General features: G+C 38.8%; 2 long non-coding RNA genes across 2 annotated transcripts in view; one reads left to right on the plus strand and one right to left on the minus strand.

The window, feature by feature from the left end:
* LOC123585083 overlaps positions 1-3,852 on the plus strand; it is a 76,440-nt gene extending 72,588 nt beyond the window's left edge. Inside the window, exon 4 of the long non-coding RNA XR_006705892.1 lies at positions 3,655-3,852. This is a non-coding gene — a long non-coding RNA (uncharacterized LOC123585083). The remainder of the gene's footprint in view (positions 1-3,654) is intronic.
* A 754-nt stretch (positions 3,853-4,606) lies between these two features.
* Positions 4,607-10,504, minus strand: LOC123585085. The gene is made up of 3 exons (XR_006705897.1): positions 10,051-10,504; positions 9,242-9,313; positions 4,607-4,725 (listed from the first exon to the last, which is right to left on the minus strand). It is a non-coding gene; the product is annotated as an uncharacterized LOC123585085 (long non-coding RNA).
* Positions 10,505-12,720: the final 2,216 nt, after the last annotated feature.

Below are 12,720 nucleotides of genomic sequence, written 5' to 3' on the forward strand. Positions count from 1 at the left end.
ACATGGATACATCATTACCATCTAGTCTGAAGACAGCGTTCAAGTTTTGTCAACAAGTCCAGAATCATGTACCACGTTTACTAGTCTTTTTCAAAACAGGAGAGTTCTTCACTCTTCCCTGGACTTCTTCTAGAAACTTCACACTTTATAAAATCACAGGGCAGTTATTTTGTGAAAGGTACCTCGATTTGAGTTTATCTGAGATTTCTTCATAATTATATTTAGAGAACGCTTTTTTATTTTATACTTTTGGCAGGAATGTCACAGAAGGGTTGGTCTTCTCATTGTCTCCAATAGGTGGTGCACAATTTTAATTTGTCTTATTAATGGTAACATTCACTTTGACCACTTGATTAAGAGTACCTGCCAATCTCCTTTACTGTAAAAGTATTCTCTCTCCCCTTTTAATTAGTATTTTGTGGGAGGTGTTTTGAGACTATTTAAATATCCAATTCTATATCAAATGTTCACTCATGAGTTTTAGCATCCATTGATTATTCTTTTTTTATTCAAGTATAATGAACATACAGTGTTATATTAGTTTCAGGTGTACAATTTAGTGATTCAACAATTCTATACATTAGTCAGTGCCCATCATGATAAGCATACTCTTACTCTCCGTCATCTGCTTCACCCATCCCCCATCGACCTCCCCTCTAGCAACCACCAATTTGTTCTCTATAGTTAAGAGTCTGGTGGGTTGCATGTGTGTGTGTGTCTTTTTATCTTTGTTTTGTTTCTTAAACTCCACATATGAGTGAAATCACATGGTATTTGTCTTTGACTGACTTATTTCAGTTAGTGTTACACACTCTAGATTCACCCATGCTGTGGCAAATGGCAATCTTTCATTCTTTTTTTATGGCTGAGTAATAGTCCATTGTATATATGCCACATCTTCTTTATCCATTCATCTATGGATGGGCATTTGGGCTGCTTCCGTATCTTGGCTATTGTAAATAATGCTGCAATAAACATAGGGGTGCATATATCTTTTCAATTGAATGTTTTCATTTATTTTGGGTGAATACCCACTAGTGGAAATACTGGATCGTATGGTAATTCTGTTTTTAATTTTTTGAGGAACCTTCATACTCTTTTCCACAGTGGCTGAACCAGCTTGCATTCCCACCAACAGTGCGCGAGGGTCCCTTTTCCTCCACGTTCTCGTCAACGTTCATTATTTCTTGTGTTTTTGATTTAGCCATTCTGACGGGTGTGAGGTGATATCTCATTATAGTTTTGACTTGCATTCCCCGATGATGAGTGATGTTGAGCATCTTTTCATGTGTCTGGTGGCCATCTGGATGTCTTCTTTAAAAAAATATCTATTCTTGCCCTTTGTGCAATCCAGTGATTATTTTTATCTGAATCAATATTATTATAATGGTTGCCAGACAGTGATTTTTAATCTAATCATTCATTCTATATTTATTAGTTGACATTCTGCTGTAAGGAAAAAAAATTCCCTTCTCCTTATCAATTAGTTCATTAACTCATTCATATCGGTATGGACTCATGGATACTTATTTTATTCGCTGGATTCTAATCTCTTGTTATCATTATTTATTAAATCTATTATCAAATTGTCCCCAATTTGGCAGTGTCCCTATCATTTTTTTAGTACTTCCTTACTTTCTGGAATAAGATATTCTATGCTCATTTGTAATTTTCCTGCCATTTCTTCTGAGAGTCCTACTTCTTTTATTTTTACTTTAAAAAAAAGTTTATGTACTTATTTTGCAGGGGGAGGGGCAGAGAGAGGGAGAGAGAGAGAGAGAATTCCAAGCAGGCTCTGCACTGTCAGCACGGAGCCTGATGTGGGGCTTGAACCCACAAACTGTGAGAACATGACCTGAGCCAAAACCAAGAACCAGACACCCAACTGACTGAGACACTCAGGTGCCCCAGTCCTACTTCCTTTTAAAGGAGAATGATGTTTAGAAATCAAAATGTGGAGCTAGGTATGTTTATTGCTAGTGGAACGTCACTGCTCCCAGCTTTTCTCAATGACTAGCGGTAAGGCACACATACACACACATTCCACTCAGGCTTCTGACAGCCTGCACTAAGCTGTGAGGTCACTCTCCTCATCTCTTGCTCTATGATCTCACCTTACCACCCTTACCATGTGCCCAACCCACAGCTAGATCCTCTCTTCGCCCTGCTCAGAACCTAACATCCCTCAGCTGCTGTCACTGTCTCTCCATACAGTCATCCTCTTTACCCCTTTGCCACAGCCCTCTCTTCCCCAATTTGGAAACTCTTCATAATTACCCTTCAAGACTCCCACACCCTGGAATTCTACCTGTCATCCCCACCTATCATGCTCAGCCCCTTTGAGTAACTTTTGAATTATGCAGGATTGGGGCGCCTGGGTGGCTCAGTCAGTTAAGCCTCTGACTTTTGATTTCGGCTCAGGTCATGATCTCACGGTTTGTGAGATTGAGCCCCACGTCTGGTTCTGCACTGACAGCATGCAGCATCCTTGGAATTCTCTGTTTCCTTCTCTCTCTGTCCCTCCCCTGATCATGCATGAGTACACACACACACACACACACACTCTCTCTCTCTCTCTCTTTCAAAATAAATAAACATGAAAGAAACACGTTATTGAATTATGGAGGATGAAAGGCAGGAAGGCAGACACTGTCACAGGGCCAACATCTCCATTAGGCACATAGACACAGTGCCCAAGGCCTATGACACTTGTAGGGGCCCACAACAATGTTGTAATTTTAATTTATTTTAAATTCAGAAAAAAACAATGAACATAATAATGAATCCGGCCTGAATTATATTTATTTTTATATCAAGACAAAATAAAATGTTTACTTTTTTTTTAAGGTATGGGAGGCAATTTATTTAGCTTTGTGAAACTTTACTTTCACAATAATACATACCCTTGGCACTGTAAGACCTTATTAAAGTTTTGTAAATTGCGCTAAGGTAAATATTTAGGTTGATTTTATGAGGTTTTCAGACATTAAGTTTGAAAAAGTTAGTGGTTATCATAATTTGCACACATGATGACAATGAAAACAGTAAATGAAATCAATGAATACGATTTACCACCCCTGGGGCACCTGGTGGCTCAGTGAGTTAAGCATTGAATTGTGGGTTTGAGCCCCCCATCGGGCTCTGTGCTGACAGCTCGGAGCCTGGAGCCTGCTTCAGATTCTGTGTCTCCCTCTCTCTCTCTGCCCCTTCCCCACTTGCACTCTGTGTCTCTTTCTCTTAAAGATAAATAAACATTAAAAAAATTATTAAAAAAATAAACATTAAAAAAATAAAAAACTTGATAATTGTAAATAAGCTAACATTTAAACATGTATACTTTGATAGGTATATGAATAATTAGGTAAACTTGACTAATTAGGAGAAGCTGACTGGGATACACACATTAAGCAATGTAAGTGTTCATCTAAATTTTTTATATTTCATTTTTTTTTTTACAAAATACCTATTCAAGTTGTTTAATGTATAACTTCTCATGTGCCATTTTGGAAGTCCTTTATATTAAAGACTATTATTCGTGTGTCTGATGCCAAACAGTGCTTATTCTGGACCTCCATGTTTGTATAAATTTGATTTCTTCTTGAGACACAAGTTTCTTGCTGGATTTCTGAGGTAACATTTTTATTATTTCTGCAGTGGGTGGTGGACCCTGGTGCATCAGCCAGTCTGGTGATTTACTTCCCTCAGGATGCTGTGAAATTGAATGAGAGCGAGATCATCGTCCTGCTGGTCTCAAAACTTCTGACATGTTTGGTTTAGTATTGTCTCTTCTGTCGGGGAACCTTATTTTTTAAATTAAATTAAATAATTAAATTAAATTAAATTTTATTATTTAATTTAATTTTATTTTTGAGAGAGAGAGAGGCGGGGGGAGAGCACGTGTGAGCAGGGGAAAGGGGTAGAGAGGGAGAACCCCAAGCAGGCACTACGCTTAGTGTGGAGCCAGACACAGGGCTCCATCCCATGACCCTGGGATCTTGAGCTGAGCCAAAATCAAGAGTCGGATGCTCAACTGAATGAGCTACCCAGGCACCCCCTGTCAGGAAACCTTATTAATGGAGTATGTGCCTGAACAACCCTGCGGGCAGATGCCATCTCACTGCCCATCAGGACCCAAATGTTTAATTAATTTTTATGGAGGAAGGAAAGTGTCTATTCCCCTTGAAAGCTGCAGTGCAGTCCTGCGGCCTTGATTAGTTTTGTAAGTCCAGTTCCTTGTAGAGTTTCTGGAACATAGCATATACTCGATAAATGTGAAATAAATGAATGAATAAGTGGCCAAGTGTTAGGGCTTATGTTTCTTGTTTTTCCCATGGCAGAAAAGAATACAGCAGAAAAAAAAAATCATCATATTTGTTGATGGCCTGTTTACTAGAATGAGTGTTTTCTTTGCCCCCAGTAGTTCAAAGCTATCTATATATTCATCCATTAATTCAAATACTTATTGGCTCCCTACAATAGGAAGTGCTTCCTTTGTGTGTCAGTATGGGATTGTGGAATGTCCAGCTTGGTCTTAGGAGAGCAGGCTGTGTCTATAAGAACAAAGTCCTGAACTAACCTCTCCGGCACAGCACTGTCGTCCACGGGCCCCACACGTCGGAAACACGCTGAGCTAATCCTCCAGTTCCAGTTCTACACATCCCCGCTCATGCAGCCTTTTCTATACCTTTGACACGAGCCAACTTCATCTTTTCTCAGCATGAGTCACTGTCAAAAACATACACATTGTTATAACTGCTGTAGCTCTAGTGCTGTCTGTTGCTTTTTAAACAATCATAAAATCAAATCTAAAGCTCACGTTGAGAGCTTGTTTTATTGATGACGTACAATGGGAGATGGATGAGATATCTGGGGCCAGAACGGTTGACCATCTACCATCTTTATTGAGATATTTCTGATTTCCAATCTAACTAACTCAAATGAGTCGTAATTCAGAGACGTGATAAAGTTAAATTTTCCTCTGTGCTATGAAAAGCACTTGGGAAGCACAATAATAACATAGACATGATTGTATAAGGAATGCTCAATATACTTAAAATAACACTTTCAAGTACCCTCAAATACTTTGGCATAAAATATTCCATTTGAACTTTTACTATTTCCAGGTCAGCTGTTGGCAAACTGTGGCCTGGGGTTGCATCCAGCCTTCTCCCTGTTTTTTTATGGCCTGTAAACTAAGATTTTTTTTTTTTTTTTACATTTTTAAGTGGTTGAAAAAAATAAAAAGAATATTCTGTGATATGTGAAAATCGCAGTAAATTCAAGCTTCGACGTCCATAAGTAAAGTTTTATTCAACTCAGCTATATCCATTTGCTTATGTATTATTTGTGGCTGCTTTTGAATGATGAAGGGCAGAGTTTAGTTGGAACAGAGACTGTTGGAACAGAGACCAAAGCCAGAAATATCTGCTATCTGAAACTGTACACAAAAGTTTGCCTTCCTGGGTTTGAGGTACTAGAGACACATCAATGAACAAAACAGAGATCTCTGTGTTGGGGGAAGTCATCAAGAGGGCGTGACCACCAGCTGATCTGAGAGCTAGACCCAGGTGACAGGAGGCTTCTTAGTCCCTCCCCATCATTGGAATGTACATTCTGAGCATCATTCCCGTAGCCAGAGCTGTTTCAAGGGCACAACCTTAAAAAAGAAATGTGTCGTTGAGACCATTTGGATTGTATATGGGACTGAACCCTGTTAAGCGCTCTATATAAACTTTTAAGATTCTGGCAGGTAGGTATGATGACCTACCAATCTGGGCTGGCCTGCTTCTTTCTTTGGTCTCTCCTTGCCCTCTGTGTAGGGGGACCAGGTTTGAATTTCAGCCGGAGAACTCCCAAAGTTGCAAACCAATACCCTGCCCTCAGAAAACTTACATTCAAATACGGGAAGACAGGAAACAGTAAGCATAAGTACATTATATATAGTATTATTAGGATGTGATAAATGTGATGAGAAGAAAAGATGTAGAAGAGGGTAAAGGGAATAAGGATTTTCTTTTTTTGGTGAGGGGAGGATGTTACACTTTGGAAGACAGCAATCAGGGTAGACCTCATTAAAAAGGTGGTACCTGAGCAAAGAATTGAAAAGGGTGAGGAAGTGAGCCACGTGGGTGTCTGGGGAAAAGCATTGGAGGCAGAAGGGATAATAGCAGCTCCTCATATGGTTGTTGTGTAGATTGAGTTCATGTATTTAACTAAAAATAGTGCCTGGCAAATGGTAAATTCTCAAAAAAAAAAAGGGGTTCTTTTTTAGAACGAGCTAGCTGTAGACGCTCCTTTCCTCTCTGCAGTGGGCGGATGTACTGAGTGCCTCTTGGTAGGCGCTCACTATAGCAGAGAAAGGCTCTCCTAAGTACGCGGGGTCTTGATATCTTAGCTTTATCTATCCCAGGATTAGCTTTCATCCCTGGGGCTTAGCTTTCAGGGGCAGAGCCATCCTGGAGAATCATGAGCTCGGGAGGTATCATACCTGTGGTCTGTGTATTTATCAGATACAGATCCCGGAGTCTGTCGGCACACACAGGCACAGGGACTTGCCCTGCCGTCACACAATTAGTCAGCAGCAAAGCTTCGATAGGCATGGGGTGTTTTGCTTCCAGGTCTAGTGTTCTGTTCCTGCTCTGTGCTCCTCGTCCTGCAATAAACCTATTTTTACACTGCTTATTTCTTCCAGTAAACTTTCAGGTGTCTTTGCGCAGGGACCACGTCTTACTCATTTTTGTTTTCCCCTTCAGAATCAGGCACTAAACAAACAAAAAACCAAAACCGTTGCAAGAACAGTCAGTGCTTGAATTTGTTGGGTACCGTTTCAAATCGTAACCACTACCTGTAAGTCTGTCAGATAATGCCAACATGGGACCGACCGTCCCTTGTTTCCTGCGTTTGTATAAAGCATGGGGACATAAATTGTCCTACAAATCAGGGAGCTCCCAGAAGAGATACCGGACATTTACATTTTCAAACTTTTTTATGTTGCTAAATATCATGTGAAGATCCTGGAGCATAAAGATGATTCATGAGCTTTGGGCTTTGATGAGCAGTAGCGTCAGGCTGCTAGATAAGATATGGCATTTCCAGGACAAAAAATGAGGCAGACAATGCAGGACAAACACTTTGTTGTCCCTTGTCTTAATCCAGGGTGGGTTCTCAAAGTGTGGTTTATGGATGGGCGGCATTAGCATCACATGATGCTAGTCAGAAATGCAAATTCTTGGGGTGCCTGGGTAGTTCAGTCCGTTGAGCGCCCGACTCTTATTTCGCCTCAGGTCATGATCCCAAGGTCATGGTATTGAGCCCTGTGTCCGGCCCCACGCTGGAGCTGAAATAAAAAAAAAAATAAATAAAATAAATGTGTTCAACAAATTTTTTAAAAATGGGAGAAATAGTTAAGGATATGTGAACTTCCTGGGGACTGCTGTGAGGTGACACTGGATTACGTTTATCACCTGATTCCCATATGCCCTTGCTCAGACTGGCCTATTTTAGAGTGGTGTTACAGGCCCTAGGAATTAGTATTCAACTCAAGAGTTTGTAGCCAACATTTCCCAAAGATTTGGTGGGTATTTTTTAGGTAAATGGCTGCAGGCTCATTTGGGTAAAGTTATGAAATTTCAAGGTCCTGATGTTTGAACAGTCTGGCTTCTGTAAAATATTTGCTTGTAAAGTCCTGCTTTTATTTTATTTTGTAATAAAAGACACTCAAAACCTCTCAATTTTTGTGCTTGGAGGCTCCATGCTCTACAAACCAGAGTTAGAGATCTCCAAGTGTCAGGCCACTAATTGCTATAAATATTTTCATGGTAATTGCTAATCATGCCCATTCTTTTTTAGAGGTTTGTTTAAACCCTTGTTTAAACATCAGTTCTGGGTAAATAAGGCTGAGATGATCTAGGAGTACATTTTTTTCTTTTTTCTTTTCTTTCCAAGGAAGATGGAATATGCTAGTGGGAAAGCCTTAGATGTGTCAAACATTTTGATGAGATGTGTGTTCATTTGAGAAAGGAACCAGAGAGAGAGAGAGCCAATCTGGTGTGTACTGGAGGGAGAGAGAGAGAGAGAGAGAGAGAGAGGGAAATCTGAAGCTGAGGATGGGGATACATCAACAGGGAGTGCGAAAAAAGAGCCCATGAGACCAGATAGTGCATTGGGAGGGCCAGAGCAAGAATCCTCTGATGGCAAAACTGCCTGGAAGACTGATAATAGAAATATTAAATGTAGGGGCGCCTGGGTGGCGCAGTCGGTTAAGCGTCCGACTTCAGCCAGGTCACGATCTCGCGGTCCGTGAGTTCGAGCCCCGCGTCAGGCTCTGGGTTGATGGCTCAGAGCCTGGAGCCTGTTTCCGATTCTGTGTCTCCCTCTCTCTCTGACCCTCCCCTGTTCATGCTCTGTCTCTCTCTGTCCCAAAAATAAATAAACATTGAAAAAAAAATTTTTTTTTTAAATTTAAAAAAGAATCCTCTGATGGCAAAACTGCCTGGAAGACTGATAATAGAAATATTAAATGTAGATTTTTAACATGTCTGCTGTGTTTATATACTCTTTAGCAGTTGAAGCAACAGGAGAACACAACCAGTTCTGTGATTTACAGTTTCTCTTAACAGAAGAATGTCAAAATTATGTTGGCAATAAGAGTGTTGATAAAGGATTTTGCCTTTCCGCTCTCATATGAAGTTGGAGAAATGCAGCGATTTAGGTTTGAGAAGAGAAACAATTTGGAGGATAAATTTGGTTTTGTCTTTAGGTGACCTAAACTTGAACAATAAAGAGTAACGAGGACTTCTGTTTCCAGCGATATGGCAGACTAAGTTATCTGTTACCTCTTCCAACGCAAAACACTTAAAAATGCTAGACAAATTACAATGGGCATCCTTTTCGGTGCATAGCTGAATTTATAAGAAAGAAGGGGAAACTCCAGGGCCAAAACTTGAGAGTCAAATGAAAAATTGGAAGGGTTTGTAGGTCTCAATAACCAATATACTTGGATTTTAATGGCGTCACAAGGACGGAAGACAGGTTTTAGGTCCATTGGGTAAGAAATTGATGAGACTTGCAGTGGCAGCAACAATGATGAACAAGGTGGACTAGAAAACAACTACTTTCGGCTAGTCGCTGACCAAAAAAAGCGTTTCCTGATGAATGGTAACTGCAGGACTATTCTCACATGGTTTAGGCATCCAAATTTATTTTGTCCACATGCTCTAATAACATTCAATCAAAAACTTACCATAATGGTGCATCCTTGGACACCTGCCAGAAGCACGTGCCACATCTGGAAGAGCATGCTCTCAGTCCAGGCCTTTGCAAAACAAACGACAGGATTAATCCCCAGGGTCTTCAGATTTTGGAATTATTCATGTCTTTAAGTATGTTCAAGTGAATAAATAACTAAACAAATGAGGGAATAACAATCATAATAGAGAAACAAAACCTTACGAACAGAAGATACGGTAAAACCTTGAGTTGTGAGTAACTTGTTCTGTGAGTTCTGCATGACGAGCGAGTGATGTCTTACAATAAGGGTAGTACTCGGTGTGGAATGTCACATGATCACAACTGAATCAAAGGTTCTTGAAATTTGCTTTGATATGTAAGTGCTTTGGACTGTAAGCATGTTTCTGGAATGAATTATGCTCACAAACCAAGGTTTTACTGTAGTAAGTATTAGAAAAAAGAACCAGAGAGAACTCTTGGAACAATTATAGCAATCGACATTAGGAACTCCGTGGAAGGGTTAGTTGCAGATTAAAAGCAGTTTAAGTGAGAATCAGTAAGTAAGAAATACAGAAATAATCATGAATTCACCAAAGATAAAGAGGGATTCCTTCTTTGGCTAGATTCATACATCTCTTTGGGTTACGTTATAATTATAGTTATGTTGGCTTAGGAGCTGTTACAAGACTCGCAAAGAGAAGAAAATGAGTTAGCACTCTGAAGTCTTTACAACTATCTTATTAGCTTAAAGAGAAGGTGATCTCAAAAAATTAAAAATGGAAATTTTCTTATGGTCATAAACATGATACGGATTTCTCTTACCCTGTCATTGGCAGGTGAACAACCAAAGAAAAGTGGGTGTCATTGAATGCCTCAGTAACAGCTGGGATAGTAAACACAGCATGCTCCAAGGGCTCTTCTAGAGGGAAGAGTTGGAAAGTGTGATGAAATAATGATCACTTTTTCTTATTTCAAAATTCTCAATGTGCATAACATACTACCATTTGTAAAAATAAAAATAATATGTCTTACATAATATTTATTTTACGTATATGCATGCAATACACAGGAAACTGGTAACGAAGGCTGCCTCTGGTGAGGGGAATTGTGTACCTAGGGGGATAGGTATGGGAGAGAGACTTACTTCTCACAGTTCTCAACCTTTCTAGTCTTAGGACCCCTTTTGGTCTTTTAAATTTTTTTTAATGTTTATGTATTTACTTAAACTTTTTTTAAACGTTTATTTAGTTTTGAGAGAGAGAGAGAGAGAGAGAGAAGTGGAGGAGGGGCAGAGAGAGAGGGAGACACAGAATCCAAAGCAGGCTCCAGTTTCTGAGCTGTCAGACAGAACCTGACGCAGAGCTCGAATTCATGAACCATGAGATAATGACCTGAGTTGGACGCTTAACTGATTGAGCCACCCAGGCACCCCAGGACCCCTTTTGGTCTTAAAAAATTATTGAAGTTCCCCAAGTGTTTTTGTTTATATGAGTAATATGTTCATCAATATTTACTGTACTAGAAGTTAAAACAGAAATCTTAAAAAGATCTATTTAATAATTCACTTAAGGGGCATCTGGGTGGCTTGGTCGGTTGAGCGTCCGACTTCGGCTCAGGTCATGATCTCACGGTCTGTGAGTTCGAGCCCCGCGTCGGGCTCTGTGCTGACAGTTCAGAGCCTGGAGCCTGTTTCAGATTCTGTGTTTCCCTCTCTCTCTGTTCCTCCCCTGTTCATGCTCTGTCTCTCTCTGTCTCAAAAATAAAATAAACATTAAAAAAAATTTTTTTTAAATAATTCACTTAAAAGTAAGAATAAACCCATGATTTGTTAACATAAATAATATCTTGTTAAATAAAAAATAAAAAGAGAGCCTTGAATAATAAATAAAATAAATAATAAATAAAATAAATAAATAAAATAAAATAATAAAAAATAACTATATTTTCTAAAACAGAATTTAGTGAGAAGAATGGCATTGGCTTTTTTTTTTTCTTCCTGTAAATCTTTCTAGTGTCTGGCTTAAGAGACAGCTGGATTCTTACATTAGCTGCTGTATTCAGTGTTTGCGATCTTACACATCATGGAGATTCTGGGGAGCACCACTGTACCCTTGAGAGAGAATCAGAGTGAGAAAGGGAAACAATATCTTAGTACCATTATGAAAATAGTTTTCATCTCACAGACCTATGCAAAGGATCTCAAGAACCTTGGATTGCACTTTCAGAATTGCTTCTGTATAAAATCTGTTTGAATTCTATACCATGTGCATGGATTAGCAAGTCACAATACATCCAAACTTGCATACATACAAATATCCATACATGCATATGCATGTATAAATGTACACCTTTCAAGGCTCTCTCTTCTGATCTTTCTGGAATGCAAAAAGAAAGGTAACTGGAGGTTCCTGTGAAACAACCGTGTCACAGTTTTGATAATGCTTTTAGAAAGGAAAAGCGAATATATAGCTATTATATCTAGTATTTATTGGGTGCTTATTATGTACTGGACAGTGTGTCAAGAATTTTACCTGCCTTATATAATTTAATCTTTTCCTGAGCCATATGAGAAAGGTGCTATTATTTTCTTCACTTTATTAAGGAGAGACTGGGACTTAGAGAAGTTCAATTATGTGTCCGAGATCATGCAACCATTAGGATTTTGCTACGTCCAACTCCAAAGCACATCACTTTCAAAAACTAGAGTCTAAATGGTTGTCTTTTTTCTTCCTTTAGTGTTTAAAACTGTGGTAAAATACACATAACGTAAAATTTACCATCTTAACCCCTTTTGAGTGTATCATTCAGTAGTATTAAATACTTTCATAATGTGCAACTATCACCACTATCCATTTCTGTAATGCTTTTCATCTTGTAAAACTGAAACTCTATACCCATGAAAAGATAACTGTTCTTTCCACCCTTCCTCCAGACCCTGGCAACTACCATTCTTTCTGTCTGTACAATTTTGACTACTCTAAGTATCGCATATAAATGGAATTACACAGTATTAGTCTTTTTCACATAGCAAGGTGTCTTCAAGATTCATCCATGTTGTAGCTTATATCAGAATTTCTTCCTTTTTATTTTAATATATGTGCTGCTGAAGTGAGCACAAAATTACCTCATTTTTAAAAGCTGAATAATTTTACATTGTAGGCATCTATCACATTTTGCTTATCACTTCCTTCATCGATAAACACTTTGGTTGCTTCCACATTTTAGCTATAGCCAATAATGCTGCTGTGAATAAAGCCTTTAGTTTAGTTAATATTATTATTATTATACCAATGTTCTTAAGTTTGACAAATGGACCATAGATATGTTAATAACGGGGCAAGACAGCTTTGGTGAAGGAATTCTGTGTATGTTCTTGTAACTTTTCTGTAAATTGCAAATTGTTATAAAAGAAAGATATCTTTAAATAGTGAATGACAAACTTTTAATATTTGGTCAGTAATAAATATACCTTCAGGAAGATTCTTCTCACAT

The sequence above is a fragment of the Leopardus geoffroyi genome, chromosome C3 (assembly GCF_018350155.1).
Source record: "Leopardus geoffroyi isolate Oge1 chromosome C3, O.geoffroyi_Oge1_pat1.0, whole genome shotgun sequence".
NCBI lineage: Eukaryota > Metazoa > Chordata > Mammalia > Carnivora > Felidae > Leopardus > Leopardus geoffroyi.